Source organism: Lineus longissimus, chromosome 6 (assembly GCF_910592395.1).
Source record: "Lineus longissimus chromosome 6, tnLinLong1.2, whole genome shotgun sequence".
Classification (NCBI taxonomy): Eukaryota; Metazoa; Nemertea; class Pilidiophora; order Heteronemertea; family Lineidae; genus Lineus; species Lineus longissimus.
Genome location: NC_088313.1, coordinates 17,576,990 through 17,589,646, shown reverse-complemented (window position 1 = coordinate 17,589,646; position 12,657 = coordinate 17,576,990). Strand labels below are relative to the sequence as shown.

General features: G+C 41.4%; 1 long non-coding RNA gene across 1 annotated transcript in view; it reads right to left on the bottom strand.

The window, feature by feature from the left end:
- Positions 1-12,225, bottom strand: part of LOC135488899 (uncharacterized) — a 42,209-nt gene extending 29,984 nt beyond the window's left edge. Inside the window, exon 1 of the long non-coding RNA XR_010447077.1 lies at positions 11,756-12,225. This is a non-coding gene — a long non-coding RNA (uncharacterized LOC135488899). The remainder of the gene's footprint in view (positions 1-11,755) is intronic.
- Between the last annotated feature and the right edge of the window lie 432 nt (positions 12,226-12,657).

Sequence of the window (12,657 nt, the reverse complement as noted above, 5' to 3'; positions counted from 1 at the left end):
ACAAGTGATTTTTAATGAAGAAATGCTCTCCGAAAAGCAATTTCATATCTCAGGACTAGTATTTTATGTTGAGGAAAAAAGCTCGAAACGAAAGGCGAATCTGGTATTGCAAGTAAAAAGAATTATACAGCTCTATCGCTGGTGGGGAAACATTTCAGATGCAGCATTGATTAAGGGTCTATCAGTAAAGCTTACCGTTCAGTGCACCTGCCATATGTGATGGTCATTTATCAAGAAGTGATTATTATTGGCATGTCTAGGCACCAATACTAAGTTTTGAAAGATATCGTTTCCTAAGGGTTTGCTCTCGTATATCCAATCTACCGGACATGATCATCCGACAATTGAATATATCTGGTATCGTATTACCCAACACAGTCGAGCGCAGAACAAGATGAACGGGTATCACGAATCATTTCAATAATGCATTGTTGAAGTTTATCTAACTTGGGATATAAATCTGTTAAGGGAGATCCAGCGATAAATTAGATATTTGGATATACAGTATCAGATACTGCTTAGACACAAGCGCACCTTGTCCCCATGGGTTACTTTGCCTTCATCGGGAACTTGCCCAACCAAGCTTGTGGAAGCAACCAGATTGCACGATTCAGCCTTAACTTGCTGGATAAAGGAGTTTTACTCAGTTGGCTGTGCCTAGCATTCTGATTGGCTGATCTTTCAATTGATACGAAGCAGTATAGTGAAACCCCGGTAACACGATCACTCATGGGACCGAGGTTGAATGGTCGCGTTACCGGGGTGGCCTACCAAGGTGATAGTGGCCTTTTCCACGAGTTCCCACATCATTCAGGAAGTGGTCGGTGCATTACCAGTCTGATAATCTTCTCGGCATGATCATTGGATTTGGAAGAGACAATCTGTACGATAAGCACGTCTATGTGATCAGATTTGGGTGAGCAGCGAGAGAGGAATTGAATTAAAACTCTCAAAGTGGTTCGATTGCCTCTCGGTGACGATTTTATTGGTAAGCCACTTTGGAACTTGGAAAGTTTTTGATATCTCGGCTCGGTGTCGGCGATGTTCTACCCCCGATCAATAAAACTATGGTAAGGGAGGGGGGGGGGGGGCGTATGACGTGTTGTTGGACTAGATGACAAGGTGCTCTCTCAAAAATTGGTCCAACTTACACGCACCCAACCCTACTCGTTTTGAGGAATCGTAGGGAAAATGTTTTTTATATAAGCAATTTGACTACAATATATGTACATGCAGACTTGCTGTGGGACAGACTGTAGGCTGTGTTACTCATTGAGAATTCATTGGACAGGTAACTGGTCAACTTCATCATTCGCTGGATGTGATCGGCTGATATAGGATGTGAGGTTTGCTTAGTAGTCATGTCCACATCGAAATCGGGGAGAATAGCGTTACTCTTGAGGAAAGAACTGGTGTTGCATGGTGTGTGCGGATCTTGCTTTAAAACAGGACTCTAGTCATTCGTTTTAAAGAAGATTCTACCTCATCTCGATTTAACAGTTTCGCGCCGAATGTAGTATGTTGAATACGTAGCGGCTCGTTTGCATGGTATTCGTTTTCTTACCGCCATACGGTTTTGATTCCATAAACACAATATCGCTTTGTACCATCTGCCTTGTTAAATGATGCTTACTCGATCGTACTGCAAGCACGTATCTAACAAGTGTACATTTTACTTAATAAGGCATCAAGCAACAACCCATACTGGTTTTTAAAAATCTCATATCGCCCACACACCATATCGGCAAGAGGGAAAAGCAACTGTCGGAGGAACACTACGTATGATCAAATTTCTGTCATCTATTTAATTTACGGAGGTATTTTATTCAGTTACCTTGGTGATTTCATGCTTCTGGCACAGAAAATGAAAACGACCTAACTTTTTAAGGTACAGATCGTAACATGAATGTTGACGGCTCGTTTAAACATGGCGTTTTGATTTATGCGAACTCACGGCTTTCGGACACTCTCCCACTGAGCCAACGGGATTCTTTTGGCTTATTTTTGACAGGTAATATAAATCGACAGAGAGTACCCTATCTGTATACCCTTCATCTCCTATTGACGTATTGACAACAACTCAGTCATGCTCCCCGCCTAATTGGCAGTATATTCTAGAACACACCGGAAGATTCGGAGATCACGAGATGTGATCTGCTCCCAGCATTTCCGGCTTGACGATCTATGGTGGTGGTAGGAGGTTTTTGCTTGTTTCTTGTCTCCCAATAGAGCCATCTCCTTTCCTTTCCTGAGCCGCTGCACGACAACCGTCTCTCACCATTATCAGACGAAATATGATGGTATTCCGGTCCGGGATTTTTTTTCTCTTTGACCGATGGGCATTGTTGTCCAAGGATGTTTTTCATATCATCAGTTCCTTTAGGGCAGTGTTCTGACAGCAGTGGCACTAGGAGATGATTCCGTAGAATGAGATTTGCGTTTCCACTGTTCTATCAGTACATTCTCATACACTAGCGCTTTCATTAGCAAGTTCTCTTGGCCTTTCGCTTATTACTTGGCATTGCGTAGTTTTTGTCCACGTGGGCGTGGGACTGAGCGACAAATCCTGAATCTCAGGATGCCTATCACTTGGTTAACCATGGATTGTAACATCTTTTTGTCCTCCAAGTTACAAACAACAATACAAACGGATAATAAGCAAATATTCCAAGTGCAAGTTTTTATTTTCCGTATAGGAGTTGTTATTTCATGCCTAGGAGGTATGTAGCAATACATCATGAGGTCTTGGAGGACCTTCACACTACTGTTCAGTATCTCAATGAACATGCATATCCTGGCCGAACACAATTTATATCTCTTCAGAAAGACGTTACCATTTGTCTATGATATATTATTCAAGCACTGTACAGTTAGTTGGGCATCATATTAGCCTCGTCACGAATGCATGATGGGGCAAAACATGCCAATCATTATGCGATACGTCTTACGGGCGAATAAGCCAAATTGGACATGGTGGGCCGTTTGGATTCCTATCGTTATCATACTTTATGTCAAACATGTCAAATACTAAAGTATAGGCAATCGGAGTGGACTATGCCTTCACCACAATGAAAACAAAGAAAGTGCGCAGGGGTATCTTTCTTAGATTATTAATATGTCACCTTTGGATAGAGTATCGTGGTCTTTTTTCTAATCAGTGGGTTCTAATTGAACCACTTACTGTTACCTAGCCAAAGCAAACACGAGGCATCTATCCAACGTGTTCATGAATCACAAAATCATTCAACCAAATCAAGCGAGTTGCCTCTCTCCAAAGTGTTTTTAAATCCCTGTCACCACGTTTCCACAGATCGTCATCCAATCAAGTATCACATGTTCTGGCATTTCATTTTTAATCAAAAGCCAGTCATGATGGCTCATTTGGCTCCGCTACATTACCACTCGCGTATTACATCTCAAGCGAACCAGTATAGGGCTTCGATGCAAAATAATAACGAAGGTAGAATCATGTTCAGCGCTTGAGCGAGTGCCAGTGTTAAGGTGTTTGGGTGTGTCTGTTGTTTGAAAGCAATTGGCCTTCCCACTGTGTAATATCTGCGAATAACAACATTTTTGTTTAGTGTTTAATTTCTCGGCCTCACAATCAAATGCTAGTGGATTTGATTCCCGACACCACTACGCGTGCAGCCTGGAGAACATTGCTTTACATCGATTGTTTTGCCCTTTTAAAGCTTCAAATTTTACCTGTGTTTTCGATTCCAGGCCAAACAAAGGACTTGATCCAATCGAACAGTAGCTTGCGATGCACTTTCCGTCAGACCTACGGTCGATGCTGAAATCAGAGTCACTAAAGGCACTGACGCTACTAGAAAAAGCTTTTGTCAGTACGTTCCTTGAGTTCAATAGTTGTGTTTACCATGGGGTTTTTCCATGTTCATGATACTATAGTGCTTTTCATAAATGTCATGTTTGATATGTGATGTTTGGTAGCACGGCGATGTAGTGTGAATCCAGTATTTTAAAAATCCATCACTGTGGGTGCCATGGAAACAGTTGAACTTACTGCTCTCATTCATTGCAACAACTATTACATACCACCCACCATTTTTAGAAGAGGTGATCCCCATTATAACTGTACACTATACGTCACTCTTGGCGCTGATCTAGGTGTCCTTTAAGGCATCCATGCCACAAGTTTTCCCCCATGACATTTTGACTGATCATGTTTGACAACACTTCCCTGAACCCCTGGCGCACTTTGCTCGCAACTTGCTTCCATAGGACACCAATTGAGCGACAAACAGCCCGAGATTCGATCTGGGGGAGACATTGGGGAAAATAATTGAATTTTGCGAAGACATAAAGCTGACCGTATACTGTTCTGCGCAAACATCGTGATAATTGAAAATGACCATTTGCGCCACAGTCCAGCCCAAAGGCATTTAACCCCGCCTTGCATAACGGATCTTTGGACTGGAGGGGAACGCCACCTTTTCCATATAAGCATTTGACTTTTTTAGAGGGCCGGATAGGCTTTTATGGAAAGTCGATACCATAGCGGCGTACTATCATATACTAGAGTACACAGCAGCAAGAATTTGGAACGCCAGAAAAACATAATTCGGACAAGTCCCGGGTGTTTCAGACTTTTCACGGACAATTCACATCCAAATCCAATCCAAATGACGAAAAAATATTTACTTTCCCAGATTTCTGTGGTTACCGGTGCTTCCAGGGGATCCTTTAAACGAAAAGGAAATGGTGAAAAACACTGCTTTTAGGAATTTCATGATCGTTGGAAATTTCCACTTTGAAAACAGGCATGACAAGGCAATGTTCACTCGCACTACCCTCGGCAAACGTAGCGTATGTCGTTATGGTAATAACTTGAATGCAATTTACAATATTCCCGGCGGCAACAATGTGACGATTTTAACTGGGGGTTTAGGAAGATATCTAATCTCTGAGGCTAAACATGGGATCAAGTTCCATTATGATGATTTTACTGTTGAATAAGCTGTAAGGGCTGGTCGAAGATGATCGTGTCGTACCCATGGTCCAGATAGATCTCAGAGTAACAATAATCTAAGGATAGATAGAGCTTAACTATCTCGGCGTGGCAGAGCTTGGAAGATATGGACATGCGATCGTGTGCATGTAAACTATGATGTTCTAGATGGCTTGCGTGCAAATTAAAGACTCCACGACTGGTACTCAGTTCTTATGGTTGATTGGGCTCTCTTCGAGAACCAGGCATTATCTTGTTGTGCTAATGGCGTGGAAACAAAGAATGTCAGGGTTCATACGAGGCAGGCTGTAGCACTGGTGTGTTCTCGTTTTAAGACAATGAATACAAATTGTGAGGCGCAGTTATCGTCTGCTGATGTCACCATTTCTACAGAACTATCAGGACTATCCCATATTATCATTAAGTAGGAGCGGCGAATGTCAGTGTACTGGGCAAAAAATAACATTCTGCTGGCTGGCATGATAGCTGATCATATCAGTCTATGATATGAGTGGTAGCTAGTTGGCCGGCAAAGTGGTAAGAGCTGTGAAAGATATCAGAGTATTCAAATCTGGCTAATCTGTCTATATTACATGTCGCGGAAAGTTAACTTTCTTGCTATCATTTGAGCCAATATGTACTTTCTCGTGACACAGCTAATATGACACCATTAGACTGCTAGGTGACAAGCTACAGGTTATAATTATGAAGTAGTCTTATCGTGTAGCTTGACGACAGACCTGACATTTGTAAGCTGCGTATTTAAGAACTATCAGTTCAACTGAGGCAGCTGAACAGGCTATTTGAAAATACCTCGTACAGTTTTTCTCGAAGATGCGTCATGTTTCTAGTGTTGAATGTCATACGAACTCCAAGTGATCGTGAAAACTTTCCCCAGCTGGTACCAGTGACCTGTCACAGTGTCAGGTTTCAGCCATTCATCGTAAAATGAGGTTAGAACTAGCTTCTAACTGCCTTGTTATTTTGTCACTTTTTACTCTTCTCCTTCAGTTGTTTGATCTTCGAAAGTGGAGTTCTCTGGTTGGTTCTCGAATTAGATGTCTGACATCGTGTCTCCTTTCTAAGCCATTCTGCGTTTACTTGTAATTGCTTCTTTTCGTACACGTTTGAAGCTGAAGTTTGTCTCATCATCTGGATGGCGGATGGTGGAGCAAAATCTTGCAAATCTGGACTGTACAAATTCTTCAGATTGTCTCTTAGAACAAATTGATGTTACCTTTTATGCAATCCCAGCGAAAAAATCTCACGTTTTTCCATAAAACGAATTGTTTACTAACTTGAAGAGGTTTAGACAACAGACTACCCCCAATTTTGCATGGTGATCATTTTGTTTGATAGTTCGCAGAGTGTCCGCGACTTCTGTTGTTTACCTTTTATGCAATCCCATTGAAAAAAATCTCACGTGTTTTTCCATAAAAGGAATTGTTCACTAACTTGAAGAAGTTTTGACAACAGACAACCCCCAATTTATCATGATGAAATGGCCGTGGATGCAGTTTGCACCCCTGTGCTCATACCATCTGGCAATGTACATGCTTAGTGTGGTATACCAATACAGATAGAGGTTAAGGTTTCGTCTTGAACTGCAAACACGATCATAGCACCTGTAAGAACCACTGTTTTATCGGATGGGGGTAGATTGAAAAGGCCAGAGATGGTTCGAAGGTGCCAAGCGATTGGAGTAATAGAATTAAAATCAAGCGATCATCTTACCACAATGTATTGTTAACAGCAAAACTATCACTTTCTTAAAATCATTTAATTTTTTATCAAGCAGGTGACACTGTATAAGTTTGTGTGTTTTTGTCAAATAATATGCAGTCTTTTTATCACAAAGCTCGAGCAAGCTTGCGGAACAGCCTACTGGATACTGTGCTGTTATGCTAAACTGGCATAGCCTAAGGGCATGTGTCGCAAGATGTGTGAAAAACGTCTTTAGATGCATAAAGGTGTCTATTTCCAGCAGTGCCTTCGAGCGAATGCATTCGTTGGCATTAATTTGAATTAGAAAAAGACATTGCTAGCATTTCGTGACAACGGCAACATACTGATGATTTTTTGTTTCTGGTTGCGAATGGTTCCTGAAGGGACTTGGTTTTATATCTTGATGAAAATTGTGGTAAAGATTTCAGTAAATAGCATTATGGAGGCTATGGTAGATGTCTTGCTCAAAACCCAAGGGTCATGGCTAATGTTAAAACATTATATTTTGTAGACTAGGCCGGGCTTTTATCCAGTACTCGTACCAGGTATTTAGTTAGCGATTTCTTGCCTCCGTATCTCAAATGGGAATGTACTACAAGACATAAAATTGAAAAAACTGCAAGTACACCCGCCAGATAACATTCTGTCAAGTCTGTTTCAACAGGCACGTCTCCTACCAAGAGTAAGTATCTCGGCTATGTCTGAGCACATTTGTAGTCTTGGATACGTATTCAAAAACGTCTTCCTATTAGCTGAAATTGCTCCAGCTGCCTGTTTGCCCATCGTCATTTATTCAGTTGTCAACGTCACAACATTTTTCCATCACTTGTAATAGCTCGGAGTTCCAGTTAGATCTCCCATTTTAATGCGTGAGCATTATCTGAATGGATGGCAGATAAAATAAAAATAAGAAATGTTGACTTTCTTTAATACACTGTCATGTTAAAAGATCGGTGAGCTCGATTCGGAAACCTTTTAGTTCTTTTCAAAAAGCTAAGTCGCATGTATCAGACACGTTTACTCTCAGTTAGTATAATCATGTCTAGGGGCCAAGCGCCAAGCTAAAAACGCATTGCTTTCATCATTCTTGTTCGTGCACATCGTTGCTCAATAGACATGATAGACCCATGGTTTTTTATCCTCATCTCATAGTTATGCACTTACTCGTTTACCCTCGCTGTCAAGGACACCCTCGGTGAAGGACAAGTATTGAACAGTCGACGCAAAATATCATCAAATCTGCGTTGATTAAAAATCAATTCATCATTCCACAGTCCCGTAAATCGCTGATTCGTTTCGATTTCATCTATGATTCATTGATCGAATTTTATATCCACCCGTAAATTCATGGCAATCTGATGTCAGTAATTTGCTCGGTTGCTGCATACTAGATGAAGTCTGACAAGTTTTTCTCTCACTCTAAGTGGCAATTTGAAGCGCACTAGGTAAATACTCTCCTTGCATTTCTGACTGTGAAGTGATTCACCTGTGCAAAACATTGGGTTCAGGTCTCACTGAAAAAATCAAGACGCAGGGCGTGTCAAAATTTTATTTTTTACAATCAGTCCATTCACAGATTTTTAAATCACGCTCCAGGTATCACTTTGAAGTAAGGATAGATTTAAAAATGATCACCTAAGCTGTTAACAGCAAAAGTAAAGTCAGGTCTGCTGACCAATCAATAACTTGGATTCAGAGATGAGATATCAGTCTGTGTCTTGGAGGTACTCGGCCCTTTTCATAGTATCTGACTCGGTAAAGTATCTTTGAAACAACCCAGCTAATAGACGCTTATCTGTCGCGACGATCAGTCGCTATCTCCAATTTGGTTCTTGTTGCGAGAAGCCGACGAGACGACCATGTTTGCCCAATCTATGCAGAATTCATTCAGGCGCATTGGTATCGATGTCAATAAGGTGGTTGTAACAGGCTGTCACTTGTCAAGAGTCTAATTATACAGCTGGTTCGGTTGGGGTGATTACCAGACATTCATGCGGACACTTCCTCGGGACACCAGACAGCAACATATCATGCTTGTCAAGCAAATTCGATATTGGCAGAGGGTGAAACTTTATTTTTTTCACCCTTGCAATATAAGGGGTAAACATTTCACATACCTGTTACAAGGTCAACGCGTAATAAGACTTTCATCCGCTTTGTATAACAAATATACTCGAGTTCCCATTTGGGGAAGGGATGAATAATCGGCATATCCATGATTGAGTGGTTTTTAGGCATTTCCCTGAAATGAGTTTGACTAAACATCATTAGGGATATTCTGAGGACTGCATCATTTATGATTGTTGTAGCCCAGTTGGAACCAAACCAGTTACATCTCTAATATCATTTGAAAAGCGGGATGGTTACAGTTACAACAAAGCAGAAAAATGTATTTTCCCTAAAATTGAAATCTCTGACATTTCTTTATGTTTCTTGGTGACCCCAGAAAGCAATTATCATGATGGTAAACATGTGTTCGGGTACACCAGTGTCAAACTATGCATCTACCGAGTGCATTATTATTCGCAGCACGACCTAAAGAAATTTGTAATTACGCGTTCAAATATAAAACCCCATGAGGATACAGAATAAGAGTTGGTCTCCAGGTTGCTCTACGATCTTAAGGAAACAACATGAGACGGTATGTTTCTGAATGATGGTGAATAAAATTCCCTGTGTAGTGGGGCTTCTTGGTGGCTTTGATACTGATTGACACGACCAAATTTATTGAAAAACATTGTCAGTCCTGTCAGTGGTCTTCGAGATGCTGACCTAAACGATCACATTGAAAGTAATATGCGATGTGATATGCCCACGCAATCAGGTTGCCAGCCGCTACACTCCGCTAGTCTAGCGATAAATCCGCGGTGTTCATGTCATTCGCACCCCATCATATTGAATGTGACAAGACCAAACAGTGATTTTATGAACCATGGGGCAATAACCAGAAGACAAGCTCCTAGGGGTACTCAATTATTTCACCATTAAGAAATGCGATTTACGGTTTTCGCCTTGGGAGCCTATTGACCTGATGAATGTGTCAGTAATGTCAATGACTGGATTATCAGATGTATCAACATACACAATCAGCAGTGCATGACCGCTGATATACACTGCTGATACAATTGATAGAAACAACTGGTGGATATTTCTCCATGTGACCTTGTGAGATAAGGCAACCTAAAGGCCCGCAAGATGTGGGATGGGTCGCAGAGAATTCAACAAGAAATTATTTTATACACTGTGAACTACTACCTTTGGTCCCTGTTTAAAGGGTAATAAGTTCACGAAGGAAAGTATTTTGTCCAAGTATCACTTACAAGAATCTTATACAAACATGATGCAATGCTCTTCCCGATAACTGAGACCACGAGTTGTAAGAACAGTAGTAGAGTTATGAGTGATGGTGTATGAATGGTATTATTTTAAGAATTACCAATGTTGTTTTGTGCAATATCTCGCTCGGGAGATATCTGAATAGGTTTCAGAATGTAGAAAAGACGCGTTATGGGTTGAAACGAGTTCGCTTATCATAAGAAGACACGTATAATAAAGTTGTTGTTATCTGCATCGTTCATATAGCATATGAATGGTGAATATATTTTCATCCAACAAACATGTGAGTTTTTGGATCATGGAACGTTTTCACGCTTTAATGCTTTAATTCGCATGTATCCCATTTTCATGTGCGCTGTGGTTTTAGATACACGTAGCTGCAACTCAGAGTTAAATGGGAACAAGCATGCGCAGTTCCAAGAGTTATCCGCAGTTTTCCTTCCTGAAACGTTTCATTTTGCCTGAAAAACATCTTGTTGGTAGCAAACTGCTAAAGATGTAAACACTCGTTGACTGTGGGCTGATGTTTGCAAACCAAATATCAGTAGACAGCTGCTATGGGGAAACAAACGCGTTCTTCTTCCAACTAGGTAATGTAATTTTGTCTTTCGTTACAGGTGCACGTCAATCTGTAATGATAACAATGTCGGCGATGATTTAAAGCTTTTGCAGGAATCATGCTAACGTATATAGAAAGTGCTGAATATAGTATCCATCATAGTAACACTTTCATGAATCACCACCGTGTCAAGACTACATTTGGAACCAGTGGTTTTCATATGCCCGCGCTCCCAACCAAATGAGCCATCGATAGTAAGGAAAGCATCGTATACTCGTAGGAGTAAAAACGCCTGATCTCAGGATACCTTTGAGAGGATGTTATGAACCCCAGACACAAGATGACGGTTGGTGCTACTAGGTTTATAGGAGCGGATCCGGTCAGCTTGAAACTCAAGGAATGGCCCCATCAACAATTTGTGCAATGCTTTTATGTTTCTTCAGCTAGTTCTATGAGCAGATGCGCAGAAATCAGCGGATTTACAAGGAGGTCCCTCGGCTAGATCTGGCAATTTCGCCTGCCCAGCATGACATGTTTCATTCCAAACTGATCGAGTTATAAACGTGATCTTGGCTAGCCTATAATCTTACTTGATAATTCTTTTGCTGGAAACTCATAGGAAGCCATGGCAACGTCATGGGGAGAGATATTGCCGTCGGTCAATTCAGTCAGAGCAAATATTGCCTGGTTCCAAGCAGTGAGAGTAGGTAGTGATGTTTTCAATTTCGAATCATGTTTTGATATTGGCTGCAATATAGCATCCAGGGAACTCAGCTTGGAGAAAGACTTGACGGTCAACACACATAACGTTTTGACATGATAGCCGAGTCTGAACAGCTATCTTGGTAGCGGCAATACAAGTCGGAGGCTCGCGTGAGAGGCAATGTATAAGCTTTGCATCTCAAATTAACGTAGTTGGTGCATTTTCTAGAGCTGTTGGCGTATAGAATCGCATTAGAGCGTATTTTAGTTGCGGCGCATGACCAAGCCACGTCAATATCATATGGGTCGAAAAACTTGAAAGAACGCGAAATAACTCCGCCAAACATGATTTTCCGGCATAAATACTCCAATCTAATCATAAACAGGAGATTGTGAGCTGAAAATAAACAGAACATCTGATAAATCGCATGGAGTGTTTGAATGAGATAGAAATATCAGCCTACCTTCATCCAATTCAGCCCTCGGCGATGTAAAAGCGGTCTTCTTGCTCCTCTGGTACTGTATCCAGAATAACACAGTCCGCGCTGATGACCCTGAATTTGATCAACGAGCAAGTGGTATCCAAGCAGGTAAACTAGATTGTTTTACAAACACCAGCTGATATTCCTTGCGCGCAAATATCTATAGTGCTACAAGTTCCACTCGCTGCGTCTCTGTACAGTAGCAAAGGAATCGCTTCACAGCGATATCAGAATACATCGATGAAAGAAGGCGTCTTAACCAGCCATACGTTCTCCGTTTTTGCCTCGCCAAAGCTGTTTCTTACTCGGTCAATGTCAGTAGCAGAAGCCTAAAGGAGCAAGTATCGTATCTGTCTTTTAACCAAGATTTCCTTATCCTTCTGTCAGACAAGTGAAGGACAACCGTCCCCGTGCGCGTGCTGAGAAGATAACAAATGGTTTATGAAAGCGTGTTAACATTTACTACTCTGATGGTGGAGTTGCGTGTAGCGCCAGTAGCTCGGTGTGGGCGTAGGGGAAATCATTCGAGTACCTCATTGGTATATCATTCCAATCTTTGAAGCAGTCACTGTAGCACAAAATAATGGTAATAGCTGATTTCTCTGAGGCATTAGGGAACATGAGTTGCAATGCAATGGACATTACACCGTGGCGCCGGTGACAATAGTCCATGTTAAAAAATGAATCCGATGTAACCTTAGAAAAATCAACCAACGATGTAACTAGATTACGGTATTCGTTCCTCGCAAATCTGAAGAGCCCACTTCGTAAATGTGTGGTGGCACAAGTGGCAAACAAAACTGACGAGGATCGTGCTTCGAATTACTAATGATCACGATGGGCAAGTATGTTGGGAGATGGATAGAAACACTCAGCGTCATTGC